The following is a 17,477-nucleotide window of genomic DNA, read 5'->3' as shown; positions in this document are numbered from 1 at the left end:
GCCTCCTGCGACCCCGAGCCCGGCAACATTTTTTAAACCTCCAATCCATCCTTTGAAGAGAAGAAAAAAAAAAATAGCATTGATCGGAGAGACGGGGATCTATATGTACATATATAATTTTGGGGGGCTCCTGCTAAAATTAGCCGGCTCGCGGCGCGTCCGTGTGCGAGGGTTGCGCGTGCGGGCGTGTGTGTGTGTGAATGTGATTACTCCAGGACTCCTCGGGCTCCGGAGACGCCATTTTCCCCCTTGATATCTCTCTCCGTAAATCGGTGGCGCGGCGGAGGCGGCCGCGCCGGGCGGGAAGCGCGGGGCCGGCCGGGGCGCCCGCCGCTCGCCGCCGCCTCCGCGCGCCCGGGGGCCCCTGCGCCCCCTTGAGCGAGGGCGGCCCGCCCGCTGCTCGCTGTTTGACAGATGCTCATCGCCATGGAGTTGCCGCAGCAGCACCTTGGGGGGCTCCGGCGAGCGACCGGAGCCAGGATCTGAGCGAGCGCCCGGGCCAGCGGAGCCAGAGCCGCAGGGACATGGGTGAGCACGCGCGGCGACCTTGGCCCGGGAACCGGGCGCCCAGCCTCCCGCCGCGCCGCCGGGACCCCGCACGCCCGGGGCCGGGGGCGGTGTGTGTGTGCCCTGCATGCAAAAGTTAACGTCGCCTCGCGGGGGCTTTGACTTTGCACCGGGCGGGAAGGGGGAGACGGGGCCGAGGGGGCGGCTTGCCGGTCCCGGCGAGGTTGCCTAGGATGGGAGCGATTCCGGCCCGCTCGCGGGTGGGCAGCGATGCTGGCTCATTTGGAGTGGCCCGTTGGTGGCAGCGATGGTGGAAGCGTCGGGCTGGAGGGCTGGAAGCTTATTGAGTTTCGCCTAATCTGATCCCCCCCCCCGGCCCCCCCACCCCCACCCCCGCCTTTTGCACCCTCCCTCGGTCCTGCCGCCGGCTGCCAGGGCTGGCGGGTTTGGCGTTGGTGGAGTGGACTCGGAGGGGGAGGGGGGGAGGGAAAGGGGTGGGAAGGCGGCAGGATTTTTTTTTTTTCTCTCTTTGTAACTTGCAGGTTAAGTGGAGCTAGAGAGCTACATTGTAACCTAGTTGGATTTTTTGGGGGGAAATGTATCAGAATCTAACGTGTCGTTAATAGAAAGAAGAACAGGGAAGAAGTGGTCCAGCCGGCGAAGGTTGGTGTGTGCTTGTGTTGTGGCTCTGTGTTAGTCTTTCTCTTAAAATCTTAATCAATGGATCCGAGTCTCTTTCTCGTGCTCTCCGGTTTTGGGACTCTGAAAAGACAGGAATTCCCTTAAAAGCAGGCGAATGCCTTTTTTGAAAGCACGCATTGTGTGTGTTTCTAGAGGAGCCGTGGGCTTGGGAATTAAGGGCAGGCTTCCTTCCCCGTTCGGTGGTTTCCAGTGAGAAATCACTCCGGAAAGGGAGCCCTTCAGTATCGATTTATTGTTTTTGTCTTTCAAACCATTATCTCTTTGACTAAAATACTGTCTGAGAAGTTCCACAGAGACAAAGTCAGGTAAACTGGACTGGGTAGATATTTAGCAAGATGGTGATAACGGTGATGCTGATTTTGGTGTCTGTTTGTGATGGAAGCATTGTTGGGTAATAGCGATTTTCGATCGGTAGAGCATGCTGGTTCTAAATAAATAAATAAATAAATAAATAAGTGCCCAAATGCCGTCTTCCAGGCCCCCTCCCCGACATGCTCCAAGCACCCCTTCTTCCCTGACCCACACCGCTTACAACAATTCTGAAATCGGATCCAACTGGAAATATTTTCTTTGGAGATCGGAAAGTTGTGCAATTGGAAGTAGGAGATAAAGCTAGAGGTCCTGGGAGCGTGGGGAGGGGGTTCTTAGTGCCCCCGATGCTGCATTTATTTTTTATGTGTTGTCGGTGTGGGTTCTGAGGGTGTGTATATCGGTCTAAAAGGACTGTTGAGGGAAGGATTTCCGATTCGTTTCCGCTTCAAATAAACTGTCCTGATAATCTCATGGTTGACGTCTAATGCTAAAAGGCCAATTTGTGTGTCTCTATCCCTGTAGAAGCTCTCCTCCAAAAGGGCAATTTATTCTGGAATTCTGCAGCAGCTACTTTTCCTTCCAAGCGACCTCCCCCTTCCCCCCCCAGACAATCCACACCTTTTTGTCCTAAAGTTTGGTTGGGGTGGGGGGCTCCATGGATTTTAAGGAAATACTAATGTTATTTGTGTTTCTCTTACGTGATTTTTCATTCTCTTCCTTTTTCATTCCTTTACTCTTCAACCAGTTTTTCTGCCTTTCCTGTATATTTGTACAATGAACTGCATAAAGTAGCTGTCACCAAAACTGTTTGGCAGTTCGGCCCCATCTCTTACCCTTAGTTCACACAATTAAATTGGTTGTGCCCCATCTGAACTATCTTTGCCTTCGAAACGCATGTGCGTGCGTGCGTGTGTGTGTGTGTGTGTGTGTGTGTGTGTGTGTGTGTGTGTGTGTTGAGAGGTGGGGACAGGCATGGGGTACAGAAGAGGGACTGTGCAGGCCACATCTGCACCACTGGGGCCAGACCTGGATGGTCTGGTAGAGTTCCCTTTGCACTCCCCAGTTAGATGTTGTCTGGCAGCAGTGGGAAGGCGGGGCCACCTGGCCAGGGGCGTGAGAGGGAGGAGAAAGTTTGTAGCACTTTAAAATGTAGCCAGTTTACAATCCCAGGTCACTCTCTCCCTTTTCTCCTGCTGTCTGTGGCTTCCACCATCCCAAGATTCCCAGAGGGAGGCAGAATCTCATTTGCTTTGACCTGGAGTCCCAGGTTTCAGAGTGAAGTTGAAGATGCTGTTTTCCTCTGTACTTAATTGAGTTACCTGCTACCAGAGGAAGGTGTTAGGACAGATCAGAAGAGTGGTTGAATACTGAGTATTTGTAAACTTCAGGGAATGTAGGCTGAGAAGATATGGAGACAGGGTACTCCGAAAATGCTGTTTTGCATGCCACCCTCCCTTCCCCCATTAAGAAAAAAAAAGTCTTAGTCTTGGAAAGTTGAATTGGTGTTAGAGCTGGGCTGTGGGAGCTGCTTGCCACTATAGTAACCTGAGCTGGGCTGGGGGGAGGAGGTGGTGAGCGAATGCAATCCGGAGCCAGAGGAGGGAAACCGACTTGTCTCTCTCATAGCAGGGAAAATAGATGTGTCACTGGAATAAACAAACTGGTGGTGGGGGAGGGGTCGGCTTGTAGTGAACATAAGGCTGAGTGGCTGAGAGGCAGCAGTGTAGGTTAGGAAGGGGACCGCTTCTAGCTTGGGAGAAAATATCCACTGCCTTATATGTTCATGAATGGGCTAGGCAAATGAAGGGGTGTAATCTGATCTTTTGTTATGTTAACATCAGAATGTTACATAGGAAGGCAATGGTGGCAGACCCAGTTTTGGACTTCACACAGGGGAAGCCTGGGGGTATCCCAGAGTGAACCATGTAGGTCTTGGTGCCATGAGGGCTTCAGGTCAAGTACTTGCGTTCTTCATGGCAAGCTACTTTGTAAATTACCTTACCTAAAAGAGGGTTGGGGGAAAAGAGAAAACTGTGTGGAATCTTTAGAATTTACTTGGAAATGGTCAGTGGGGAGAGGTACCAGGCAGGCATTTGCTGCAGAAGAAATAAATTGGTCGGCACTTTCCCCTGTATTCCTGATTCTGTTTCTGCCATTCTCTTGACTTTCAATTCCATTAGAGGCCGAATCAGTACTTCCCTGGCACAAAAATGCACCTCTTGGAGAGGAGAGTTCTTTCAACCGGTCATTATTTTTAGTTGCACTTCAATCTCTGCTCCGAGGTTTCTTTATCCCATGCAAAAGAAGGAAGATGAGAAGTGGCTGTGGCTAGATGGATGGGACATCCCTTCTGGATTGCTGCGGAGACACTGAAACTTGGCGGGCCCTCAGCTTCCCAGAATGCCAATTTTTCCCTTGGAGACTTGAAGTTTTAATTGAAACCAGAAAGCTATGGAAGGCAGACCCAGCCAAAGAGACCTTGTTTTCTCTGCTGCTCAGGAATGGGAAATAAATAATTTTTTGCTGATGGCATTTCAGGTTGCTTCACTTCTGCTCCTGCCAGAAGAACAGGATAAATTGTTATTAACACATTAGCATCGTCAGGAGTTTCAGCACCTTAAAAAATGGGATGATGTGAGTGAGTTTGTTCCGGGACCCATTGTGTGGGACGGGTCTAGTGTGGGGCCAGGAGTCAGGAGGCTGTTCTCGTCCTGGAGAGGTGGCAGTACTGGCCCCAAAAAGGAAGCCTCATTCGAGTCCTCACTACACATCACTTGCTTGGTTCCTTGCTGGAGAAGGGAACAAAACAGTTCAATTCCATTGGCATATCGTGAAACTGGGTGAGCTTCCCAAAGTGTTTTGGGCCAGGATTAAGTAAGGAGCGCAATCCTCGTACATATTGCCGTAGGTTTGGGCTTCCTTTAGAGCTGGTGTTTCACGAGCTCTTCATGACCTTGCAATATACGATGAGCAGCCAAACGCTTGATAAGTGCAGAAAAGTCAACCCCAAGATGTCCACAGATTGTATGTGCTTCATGAATGCTGAGGAAAGGTGCCACCCTACATTATAGTTTGATTTTGAGTCTTCATTTCTATTTTCACGTAGCCTTCTATTATAATCTAATGCCCCCTTAGATGTACCAAACTAGGGCAATATAAAGTTTTGGGGGGAACTGGTGACCTTGGTTAGATGACTGGGTCCAAGTTAATGGTCCTTACAGTCCTCATCTGAAAATTTCAAAGGTTCAGATCGAAGCAGTTTCCCTTTCAGAGTTGGTTTCTCCCCCCTTAGACAATGCTTTGTAAGGTTGAGGAAACATTATTATTTATTTTTATTTTTGATGGCCTTTGGCTTAGAAACCCATAGTTGACTTCCTGTCCAGTTCAGAGCAGATGATGCAGGGGTCAAATGGAGAAGGGGAGCAGGCCTGAGGTCCACAGGATCACCTGGGAGGAAGCAGCCATACCACCCCAGGGGCTGATGATGGATTATGAGCAGCAGACCCATGTACAATAATTACAGGCAAAGCCAGAGGAACTGACCCCCAGGCATACAGAGGCTTCTGCCTTTCCCCTTGCTGGAGACGGGATACAGGATGAATGGTGAGCAGATAAAGAGTTTCAGAACTTTGTTGGGTTCAAAAAATGTTTCCCTGACCCAACTTTTTTCCCATCAAAAAATACTCCCTTTCATATGCATAGCACACTGCCCTTTTCAAAATTATCTTCAGATCACATCTCCCCTTTGATTCTCCTAAAGAGGGAGGCCAGATTAGCATTTTATCCCCAGTCCGAAGATGAGGCCATTGATAACAGTGACTTGCCGAAAATTGGTCGTGGACCTGGGACCTGACCATCGACTGTTAAAGTGTGAAGAGCATGACACCTGAAGTGACAAATCTGCTTTGGATCCTGTCCCCACTACTTCCCAGCTAAATGACCCCCGGCAAATTATTTAACCTCTTTGAGCCTCAGTAACCTAATCAGTAAAATAGGGATAAAGATGCTTATCCTGCTGACTTCACAGGGGTTGTGAGGATTAAATAATACCAGCTAATTTCTGTAATTGAACTCTGAGAGGATTTCCATGTTGCCTCCTGCAAACTGGTCCTGAGATCAGTGTCGCCATTGCCCAGAGCTTACTAACCCCTGGGTCTGACCAGAAATGCCTACAGGGACGCCTTGTGTTCTAAGACAGTCAGGGAAAGTTGTTTTCTGCTCTCGAGTTGATGCATGAAAAAAAAAAAATTTTAATCAGTTGAATTTTTGGATGCCTACCATGTCATGCATATCTGAGACACAAAGTCTCAGACAATATCTAGTTCGGACTCAAGGACGTGTTGGTGCTCAGGAAATGCACTTCGAGTTAAGAATCAGAAGGAGAAAAGGAAAAAGTCATACGGACGCACTGAGAAAGGGGGTGAGGGGAGTTGCAAGGGCTGAGCAGTGACATTCAGGATAGAATTTTTAGCCTCTCTAAAGAAACGATAGCAGGATTACTGGTGTCCTAGCAAACCCAGGAAGTTCTGGAGAAATCTGGAAAGTTCTTCACTATCCATTTGCTCCCTGACTCTTATGGGGCGTTCCTCTTTCTCTTTCCCATGATTCCTGGCTCACCCTGTTCATCAGCCTGTCCATCTGTTCTAGAGTGAACCTCATTTTATGTAACACACACCTCTGCTCCCATCAGACTGGTTTCCTCCTTGACCCTGGGTATTCTGTCTACCTCCACACCTCAGTTCACTCGATGTCGCCTCTGTAGAAGGTGTCCTGATTGGTCCCATTTAGCCAGAATGGCTACTTAGCATCTCAGACCAGCTCTCTCTCAGCTCCTCACCCCTGTCTCCAGAGCACTTGAGGTTTAAAGCACTTGCCTGGCAACCTGCTCATGCTGCCTCTCTGTTTGTTATCACTGTCTCCTCGGGCTGTGAGTCCTTGAAGAAAGGGACCAAATTTACCCCACAAAGCCCTCCCCCTGCTAATGAATGATTTCTGTTGCATGAATGGATCACAGAATTTATATAGTGATAGAATATTAAAAGTGAATGTTGTTTGAGGTGTGCTTAAGCTCTGCACTGTGAAGCAACACGAGGCCCTCTTAGACAAAGGGAATAATAACCACTTATGTTAATGGCTTTTATATTTTTGGCTATCTTTCAGGGGCAATCGCCCACTCTCAGTTTCTCCCTCAAAGCCTAAGAGTTAATGATGTTTTACCACATGTACATGCTACAAGTCACTGATTCACTCATTCATTGAATCATCAAACATTTATTAAGTGCCTACTAGAGTCTCATCGTCAGTCTAGCACACACAGCTCTTGACTTTCTCTGAAAATTCCAATTGCATTTTTTTTTTTTTTTTTTTTTTTGTTCACCACACTCATTTTGGCACTTAACCATGCAGTTTTCGTTGTTACTTAAGTCCAAGTGCTTCCCAGCTCCTGGGTGACAGAGTGAGCTTGGCCAGAGAAATGCACCCAGAGGGGGAAGTTCCAGGGAAAGGCTCCTGAGAGGCAGGCTGCAGGCCAGGCTGACCATCCATTAGCATAAGATGTGGGACAAGTTGTGTTGCCTTTCCACTCCTTAGCTTGAGCCATCCTAGAGTGAAAGAGTTTGAATTGATAGGACATTCTATGATTCTAGAGCTAGAAGGGTCCTGGGAATGTTAAAGCTTTCTTAAAACTCTCAGCTCCTCAACCACTCTATGATACCCCAGCAATTGTCCAGACCAATCCCACTGAGGATTACTGCACTTTGCTAAGTGTTTGCTGTGGTTGGAAGAGTTACAAAAGGGGAACTAGGATCAGGAGAAGCTCCGCAGTTAGAACCAGAGACTTGGAGGGCAGGGTAGGGAGAGCAGGGGATGGTGAGCTAAATGTGAAGAAATACCACAGTGAATGCTGTTGAAGAAAAGAATTGATTCTCTACATCTTTTTTGAAGACTGGTCCCCTTTGGGGAAATTACTGCACTGAGACAAGGGAGATGAAGCGGACAAAGATAGCTCTGGAAAGTCGAGAAAATATTCCCTATCTGGCTTTGCTACTATTACCTGTGCCCAGTAAGCATGTGGAATCCCTGCTATGGTTACTTTAGGGACCTCATGGATCTACGTGGCTGGGCATGATTTTTGTGTGTAGATTTCATTTGGCATGAGGACTGGGGTGTCCTCTCAATCCCCACAGCCGACTCTGCCCTGCCAAGGACTGTGTTCTATAACTACTAGTGAGTTGGTGTGCATGTGTTTTGAGATCAAAGGGAGTGACCCAAAGCCAGAGAGAGGCGTCTTGCTTTGGAGTTAAGGTGGGATCAGGAAAGTTAGGCTTTGACCTGAGTCCCTGTGAATGTTCAGAAGGAGTTTTGACTCACCTAGAAGCACACTGGTTGGATATTGAGAAAGACAGAAGCTCTGCAACCTACTGAGATGCTGCAATTACTTTTACCCTAGGACTTGGGATAGAGGGGCGAGGGGTGGGGGGAAGCAGGCAACACTATTAACCTCAGTGAAAAGCAATTTCTTCATTATTCCATTCCTCTGCCAAAGATTTGTAGTGCTGTCAGTGGAAAGAAGCTGCTTGGGGTTTGTACTTAGAGCTGGAAAGATGTGGCGACAGGAGATGCTGAATTTCCTGGATCCACCATAGCAGCCCCAGCGCACTCATCAGAAGCAGTGGGGGCACCGTTGTTGTGCTTGTAGCAAAATAATGAGATCTGGGTGGTAGGCAGTTGTCGGGGGCTGTGTCTGTGACCTATTGTTATTTGAGCAATGAGAGCTTTGATTTTTTTTTAAAAAATATTGATTAATAATGGTGGCTAAAAAGGATGATTTGATGGGAAAGCCCTGTGGGCCTCCTTTATGCTCATTATTTTGTACTCTAGAGCTCGATTATAGTCGGTGTTTTGATCCACAAATATTTATTAAAGTCTCAGCATTGCAGATCGTGTGAGCCATTGTTCCAGGCACTGTTGGGTGGGAGAGGTATGAGATGTGGCTTTTGCCTCTGGAGAGTGGACAGTGTGTTTGGAGAGACACGCTCAGCTCAAATGGAAAGCATCAGTCTGCAGCCCAAGTGGGGGCATGATCTAAGGGGAATTATGCTATCTGTATGATCAGAGCTAAGTTGAAGTCCAGGAAGGCTTGGAGGAAGATGTGATTTGAGGTTTGATGGTGGAATTGGGACTAAACTGAATAATAGAACAGATAAGAAATTCCAGAGTCTTTCTTTCTGGGTCTTCTAATTTTGACTCCATGCCCTGTTCGGTCTTCATTCAAATCCCTGGACTTTTCAACCATGTCCTTCGAGGCACGTGCCAAAGCTACATCTCCGCTGAGCCGAGATGAGAGCCGTGACTGGCGTTTTCAGAGTGGGAGGTGTGTAGGTGTAAGGAGCACAGTGATGCTCCCTTTAGAGAATTTCCACACATACCGCACAACGAACCTTGATGTCTGACTGTCCCTGCCACCCCCAGTCTTGTCAACCACTACGTCTCCCGTCTGGGGTTCAAAAGAGTTATCTTCAGAATGAAAACCAAAAAAATACATATAAGCATTCTGAATGGGGATCAGCCATTCTGAGGAACAAAAGAACTCCATGGTTCTGGTGCTCATCTCCAGGCGTTTAATGTATAATTGGAGAAAGACATGCACACGTTTCAGTAAAAGCAGCATTTAGGTGACAGTTCAACATAGCTGAATCAGAAAGATAAAGGAAGGGAAATGGAGCTGATATTTGTTTAGCTCCCTGGTATGCCTGTCATCTCTTCTGTGGCAGAAGCACAAACATGCAAGCGTCAGATTACACTTTATGTTCAATTGACAACAAGCAAAGCAATTGCTGAATCAGATGGTTGAGAAGTCAGGCAATTTGAATGAAGATGGAACAGGGCATGGAGTCAAAATTAGAGGGCCTAGAAAGAAAGACTATGGAATTTCTTATCTGTTCAGTTATTCGGTTTAGTCCCATTGCCTCCAGGGAAGTCTATCATTTTCATTCTGAATTTATAAATGGCATGGTAGAGTTTTAAGAGATTACTAATTCTGGGCGCAAAGGAAAGCAAATTATATCTAGAGTAAGACAGGACTACCTCTGTCATTTTAATAAATTTCTCAACTTCAGTTTTCTTAATCTATATAATGTGCACATCTCAAGGCTAAGTCAAATAATAAACTTAATACCCTTATTGTCTACTACATGCCTTTTAAAAGTTTGGATCCTTTTCTTTACCATGTGGATCTCTCTACTCTATTTGGACAGGACACACTCTGATCAGTTACTTCTTACAGGTCTACGCTACCGCATTGAACCTATTTAGGAGCTATTCTGCATATGTTATCTACTATTTCCCTTGTAAGAGTCTGTGAAGACACTAGGAGGGCAGATAAGAAAACTGATGCCCAGAGGGTTTAAATGATATGACAAGTCAGATGGCAAACTGGTTTTGGAGCTCCCATCTGTAGAAGCAGTTAAAAGTGTTTGGTTGAAAGCTGACATTACTCTGTTTTAGAGACATCCTGGTGTAAAAGTAAAAAGCACAGGCTCTGGCATCATGTTGACCTGGATTTGTTTGTGGATCTGGCCAGGTAGTGCGTGCCCATGAGCAAATTGTCAACCTCCTTGGACCATCGTTTACACATCTGTAAAAGGAGGACAGGTCTCCTGCATCGCAGGGCTATTGTCCAGATGAAACTGATGGTGGCCATAAAGGCCATTGGTTATGTTTAAACCTCCCTCTCACTACAGCTGTGCCCCTTCCTTGACTGCATGGAGAAATGCAGGCTACAGGTAATTGCCAAAGCTACAGAGCCTGTAGATGTGAGGATTGGCTCGGGCCTGTGCTTTCTCCAGGGCCCCAAGACCCAAGGCTCATTCTGTTGTGTTGTTTTATTGGTTCCCAGAGGAGGCACTATTTTTGCAGCTAGAGCTGGAAGAACTGTTTGTTAACAGACAATGTGCCCAGCCTCAGGCTCCAGAAGCTTGATTCTGTTTCTCTCCCTATTATGGAGAGCTGAGGATGAAGAGCCTGACCCTGAGGTGTGGGTTAGGCTCAGCCAGACACAGCTGCAGATCTATAAAGGGGTATCAGGTACCTGACCTATCTTTGAGGGGATTTTGTTGGGGAGATAAAGCTCAACACCTGAGAATGTTAGAGTTGGAGGGGGCCACTTCTCCCACTCTCTCATTATACAAATGAAGAGAGGGAGACCCAGGGAGAAAAAGAAACTCGCCCAATGCCGCCCAGCTCCAAATGGCAGAGCAGGGAATTGAAGCTGGAACTCATGAATGAACTCAGTCTTATTTTCTCTATGAGACAAAGTGAGAATAAGAGGAAAGCAATACTCAAACAACATCAAAACTCTAAAGTTAGCAGGTATAAATTAAAGTACTTGTATGTGTTCTCTCATTGTAAAGGGAGATGGAAGAGGTTCGTCTCCAGCCGCTGTCCCTCTGGCTTTACTTGGGATCTGTGAAGAGAAGGAAACATTTAGCCAAATAATACCATGGGTGACACAGACTGTGGAACTAAAGCAAATTTACCAAAAGTTTTGAAGACCCACTAAGGTGATTCCAACATATCCTTTCATAAGTATCTATTTAGTCTTCATTACTTTCCCAAACAACCCTTGAGGTAGGATTATTACCCAATTTCCAAATGAAACTTGAACAGTTTAAATATGTTTTCCAAGAACATAATTACTAGTGGAAAAGAAAAGCTAAGAAATGTAAACCTGTGACATCATATCAGTGCTACTTCCAGTCTTCTTTTCAAGGATAAACATGGCTTGGACACGTGCTATTGGACACTTACTGTGTGTGTTCATTGTCCTCTGAGCGGTGGTAGAGACCTACTTCATGGAGGTAGAGACCCTTCCCTCATGGAGGTCTTCACTCATGGTCTGGTGGGAGAAATAAATAAGTAAAGGGAACACTGTAATGCTGTTTGCCAAATGCTTCGATAGCAGAATGCCTAGGGAAGTGAGAACAAGACCATCTGTGTGTATGAGTGTGTGTGTGTGTATACACTCACGTGTACACATAAAGGGAAAGGAATAGAAAAGGAAGGTCCAGTCAGTCTTCTTGAAGGAGATGAGACTTTACCCAATTCTTGAAGGATGATTTAGAGGTAGCCAAGTGGGGAAAGGAGAAAGTGCAGCTGGCCAGGGGAGGTAACAGGGAATCATAAGAGGTGATGCAAATCAGTGGACTTGGGGAAGCTTCACCTCAGGAATGCTGCTGGGGAATGTTTGGTGCGGTACTCTGGGAACACAGCTTGGAGGAGGCAAGCTGTGATCAGGAAGGTACCACACAGGTATGTAATATAAAAAACCCACCAAGTCTGAGCTTTATTCTTTGCTGTAGACCATTGGTGTGTTTCCAGGGTCAGAGAACTGTGGTGTAGAGCTGCCTTTGCCTTTGCTGATTGAGAGGCAGGTAAGGGTTGGGTCATTAGATCAATTTATCAGTGTTTATGGAGCATTCACTGTGGGTGTTTCTGTGGTAGGAAGGATTTCAGAGACACATCACTCAGTGTCTTGGGCACCTGAGTCAAATGGTGCCTGGCTGGCCTTTGACGCAGTCTCTCATTCAACATTCACTCAGCGAAGAATTTGGAGTGTTGCTCCTTGCATCAGAAGTTGTGCCAGGCTCTAGGGGTTCTATGGTGAGCCAAACAGACACAGCTCCTACCCTCAAGGGTTTACCATCTAGTAGAGGAGGCAGAGTTGAAACCAAGAGTGATGCAGATATTAATTATAAACTATAGTAAGTGTTAGGAAAGAAAATTCTGTGTGTTAAAGGTACAAAGCAGGGAGTCCTGATGTGATTTGTGAAGCTCAGGGAAGTATCATTTGCCTGGGCTTGAGTAATAAAGAGGCATTAACTCAAGGGGGTAGGAAGAGGATCTCAGACACATGCAAAGTCCCCCAAGTGGGAATAGCCACTTCTGACTCCCCAGAAAATACCTTAGAAGACACAGAGAGTTGAATGCTCAACCACCCCCAAAGCAAAGTCAGACAGTCAATATGTTGCCAGAATCTGAGATGGGATTCTCATAACTATAGGCCAGTGAACCTAGATTTAAAATATAGTTGCTTCCCTATCAGTAGTCAGGTAGACTCACATTCCATCCTTTTATATCCCTTGCCCCCTAAGATCAGAAACTAACAATTTCTGTCAACCAGAAAAATAGGCACTCCTCTGCATGGACAGCATTAATAAAACAACTAAAGATGGTCTCCTCCCTAACATAATTATATGTATTCTCAAAGTCTACAATTCTCAGAAAACAAATGGCAAGACTGGAAGAGAAAGATTTGGGAGGAGTAGAAGAGGGACATTGACTTCTTGACAGAGATGTTTCCTAGAATAACGCTCTCAGATAGACATAAAGAGAATTTGTAGCCGTGCATATTGTGGACTTCAGCCTTTCAGGTTTAAGGAATATGGCCAAAGGATCCCTTCTTAGTCCAGCAAAAAAAAAAAAAAAAATAGTAGATAGACGTCTACTGTCCATGGTATTCTAATAAATGCTTAACACCCTGTTCTCCAGATTTTTTATAAACCCCTGTTTAAATTTGCTGATTCCTGTGGTGTAAACACTCCTACCACAGCCAGTTTGCAACTTGACACCATTAAATGTGGAGCTGCAAAGAGATTCACATGTTAGGCTCTCTTGAGCCCCTGGGGCTGACTTCAGCACACCGTCACTGTTCACTAGGAAGTGAGGCAATTGGATCACTGAGAGGAGGATTTCATTGGCCTCAAGATGAGTGGAAGGTAGAGTCGAAAGGAGACCAGTGCTTTCTCTATAGGCCAAGACTCTCTCCTCATTAGAGCACAAGTAAAGAGAAATAATCCAACATGAGACCTTAGGGGGGAAAATATTCAAAACAAGATAAAAGGAACAATATTATGATAATTATTTGCTACAACAGCAAAATGAGAATTTTAAAAAGCTGCCAGACATCTACAATGAGAAGAAACGACCCTGATGGAACAGGAGCATAAAGTAATAAAGAGGGAGCGTGCTGAAATGAAAAGCCATTAGAATCAGCTGGAAGGAGGATGAATAAAGTAAAGAAAGATTGCAGGAATACAAAATGTGCAATAGCAGAATTAAAAATCCAGTCAGTAAAGGCAAAGGGAGGATGTAGATAGAATTAAATTTGTACTATGGAGAATAGATTAAGGTATGTTCTTCCACAATGAAAAATAAAGAAATAAACACAGTGAGAGAGAGAATGAAAGAAATGGAGAACAGGGCTGAGAGTTCTAAACTAAGAGTTACAGGAAAAATTTAGAAAGAAGCCAGCAGCATTGAATAGAAAAAATAATGAAAGGAATAATTGAATTGAACAGTTTTGAACTACAAAGAGCCTACATCTACAGATCCAAAAAGCTCACTGTGTTCTAAGAAAAATAAAAGGAGTGAGATCCACACTACACTCATTTTGTCATTAATAAAATTCTATAACAACAGCAAATAGAACTTTAATTATAACAGCATAAAACAGGTTTTCTATGGAGAAAACAAACAAACAAAAAAAACAAAAACAAGCTGGGCTCCCTTTTTTATTACTTCAAATGCTAGAAGACATTCTGCAGTATTTTGAGGGGAAAGCTTCTGACTCAATGATTATATATGGTCAGCCCAGTGTCTTCTACGTGTAAAGATGAAAGAAGTATCTGGCCTTATGGGGATTTGCAGAGTTCAGAGCAGGTAAGGCTGAGGATGCGGAGCTCTGGGAGAGTTTGGGAAAGGTCAGGAATGAGGCAGTGGACCGTCCTATATTTATGATTGTTTGCCTTTAAGACCTTATGAGGTGCACGTATTATTTTAAAAATTTTTTATAAGGAGCATGTAGTTCCATGAATAAAAAAGATAAAAACCATGACCTAATGAGGAAGATCGGAAAGATGGTTTTTGTTCCATTTTGATGATGAGACACTGAGATTGAAAGAGGGCTTATGAACTCTCCTAAATAGCAGAATTAGGTCCACAGTCCACATCTTTGACTCCTGTTAGATATGCCAAGGCCTTTGTCAGCCCCACCATGTTGTTTCTTTGGAAAGCAGCAGTTGGGTAAGGATGGCCTACATATACCCTGGGAGCAAAGCAGACGGGAAAGCAGGACGATGCTGGGAAGCCCAGCCCTAGTTGCTTTATTCATTTATTAATTCAGTCGATCCACATTTCTTGGGTTTCCCTTATGCGTTGGGCACTGTGCTAGGTGTTGGGATTGGATGGATGCCTATTCATGCAACTGATGCCTATACTTAAGAAATTCAGGATAGTACAGTAAGGGGGGAAAACCTATAAACACAGAATACTAGTGCTTTATGGTCACGGCAGTTGGTAGGAGTGAGCACGTAGACCTGGCAAAACCTAAGCCCATCAGAACCACGTGGTAAAAAAATCAGGAGCTCTGAATCCATAGGTGGGGCTTGAGACTTGCCCTTCCACCAAGTTCCAGGATTAGTAAGAGTTTCCCAAGGCTCCAGGTAGAGAATTGCATTTACATTAGGAAAAAATTCTTCCATCATGCAGATTTGAAGGGGTGGGAAGATGTACTTCTTGGGACACATTGTGTCATGAGGGACATCAGATGTACTTCTTGGGACACATTGTGTCATGAGGGACATCGAGCCAAGCATGTCAGAGAAATACTTCTGTAGGTCACACTATGTACTTTGGAGTGTCCCTGTAGGTCTATGGTGTGCCGGTTAACATTACAAAGTCTTGAGTATGGAAGAGACCTGGGACCCCCTCCATACATTGCTGAGATAAGTACAGAGTAAGGGACTCCCAAGTGGCTTTTCTAGCATCACATTGTGTGTGAGTGGCAGAACCAGAAGAGCCCAGATTTCTGGCCTCCTATTCCAGTGTCCTTCCCAAATGCATCACCACTCTCTCCTTCTAGCCCCTCTGTTCCTCTGGAACCACCTAGGCAGTTATTTTCTAATAATACCGTTGTTCCTATCCCCTGCCACCCCGCGCCCTGCAAGCAGCCACGGAAGGGTTAACTTCTGTTGGACTGGAGACTCGCGTCAAGTACAGAGTGTGCACTGTGCACCCGCCCGCTCTGGATGACTTGCTGACTGCTGGAATGGGACAAGGCAAAACGTTTTCACCTTGCTTCGGGTTCCCCTCCTCCTTGAGTGTGTGAGTGAGCCCGTGAGCGTGTGTACGCACACGCACTTGTTGTCGGGGGTGCACCAAAGAGGACACGCAGTGGTCTTCCAGACTCCCCACCAAATTGAACTGTGAATTTGGGGTGGCAGGTACGTGTGGGGAGAAGGCAAAGGGAGAACAACAGCTTTGTGTGCTGGTGAAGTAAACAGACAGGTTAGGTTTCTCTGCTCTTTGCTTTTGAAAGCTTCTTTTTATTTTCCTAAGGTGAGGGGTGCATGCGGACACGAGGGGCCAGGTTATAATCCTCAGCATAGGCAGTGAATTTCGCGGGGGCTGTTTCGGTGGCTAAAGCTACTGTTGGAGTAGCTTGAACCACAGGACTTTGAATAACTGTCGGGGGGCTGATTCATTTTCATTCAGAAAGAACTTCTGGAAGTTCTCCCAGTGCCCAGTGCTGCACTGGGTGCTGAAGTGAATGTGAAAGTTGTAGAACTGCAGTTTGTCTCAGCCTGAGACTGAATTGCAGTCAAGTGAGGGAAATAAGATTTGTGCACTCGAAACAACAAGGAGACAATGCAAGGCTAGTATTTAGGGGCAAGCTATACAGCTGGGTGCAGTGTAAGTCAGGCCAGGGAGTGAATGCTGTGGTCCAGAGTTTACAAAATATAGTTACGGGGAAGTGAACACTTTGGCATGGCCTTGAACTATGGGAAGGCTTGGGATCTGTTTTTCATTTGTTCATTCATTCCTTCATGCGACAGACATTTGGTGGGCACCAGTTGTATGCCAGGCATTGCATGCTTTGGTGGGAAGGGATATAAGAAAAGATTCTATAAAAATACCAATGCAGAAAGAATGCTGTGTGTATAATGCTGCTGTGGAGACTTAGTGTGACTTGAATAGGAAATGCAAGTTGGTGGCTGGATGAGCCCCAAGACTGGATTCTGAAGGGTGAAACTGGTATGGAAAGTCTGGAATTGATGAGTTCCTCAGATTGGGATTATTCGAGACTGCATCGCTGTTTCATCTCTAGTATTTATCATGTTGTACTCATACTTCTGCGGTTCAGGTCCTCATGCAACAAGAATTGAATTTCAGCTGAGCCCCTGTATGGTCCCCCGCCTGTAATATCAGGTTCTCTTAATTCACCCCTCATATCACTTGCCAGAATTATCTTCCTAAAGCATAGCCTTAATAGCGTCGCCTCCCTATTGACATCCCTTAAATGGATTTTCTCATTACCTGTAAGATAAAATCCAGCTAATTAGTGTGACATTCAAGGATGTCCATGATCTGGCTGTAACCTTTTATCTCCAGCTGTCTCATTCACCAGTCCCCATTTCACACCATACCTCTTAGCCAAACTTCAACTTTCTCTTCCCTGAAGCTTGCATGCTCCTGCCCCAGGCCTTGCCTCATGCTGTTCCTTCTTATCTTCCTATCTTTCATCTGCCCACTCTCCCTATTGAAGCCCCTCAAGGTCAAGGCCATATGCTATGCTCTCCTTCAAGCCTTCCTGGGTAGTTTGCCATTTATCTGTTTATACCTTGCCCAAGTGGAAAATACTTTCTCTTCCCGTTGTTTCTATCCTTTATTATAGGACCTATAAAAATTTGTTCTGTTTCATTTTTCAAGTCACTATTCAAGACTGTAACCTCCTTGAGGAAAGAGATTGTATTTTAATTGTGTTTTAGGATCTTGACTTGAGGAGAACTGAAAAAAATTGTTGCATTTTTCTTTTTGGTGGATCTCTTACTATTTGAGTTTTAACTTTTGGAACTTTGTCCTCTATATCAATTAGTTAATGGTTTATGCCATTAAACATA

The 17,477-nt window shown here is 45.6% G+C and overlaps 1 protein-coding gene across 3 annotated transcripts in view; it reads left to right on the top strand.

The window, feature by feature from the left end:
* The first annotated feature begins 301 nt into the window (after nt 1-301).
* SETBP1 (SET binding protein 1) overlaps nt 302-17,477 on the top strand; it is a 352,849-nt gene continuing 335,673 nt past the window's right edge. The window contains exon 1 of one of the 3 annotated variants that reach the window (XM_081078692.1): nt 302-528. The gene's annotated coding sequence lies outside the window, so the exon portion shown is untranslated. Of the gene's footprint in view, nt 529-996; nt 1,171-4,073; nt 4,156-17,477 lie in introns of those variants that run through there. The other 2 variants (XM_081078693.1, XM_081078694.1) reach the window with 2 other exon arrangements.

This window comes from Rhinolophus hipposideros (assembly GCF_964194185.1).
Source record: "Rhinolophus hipposideros genome assembly, chromosome: 17".
In the NCBI taxonomy this organism is placed as follows: Eukaryota; Metazoa; Chordata; class Mammalia; order Chiroptera; family Rhinolophidae; genus Rhinolophus; species Rhinolophus hipposideros.
This window is presented reverse-complemented; position numbering and strand designations above follow the sequence as displayed.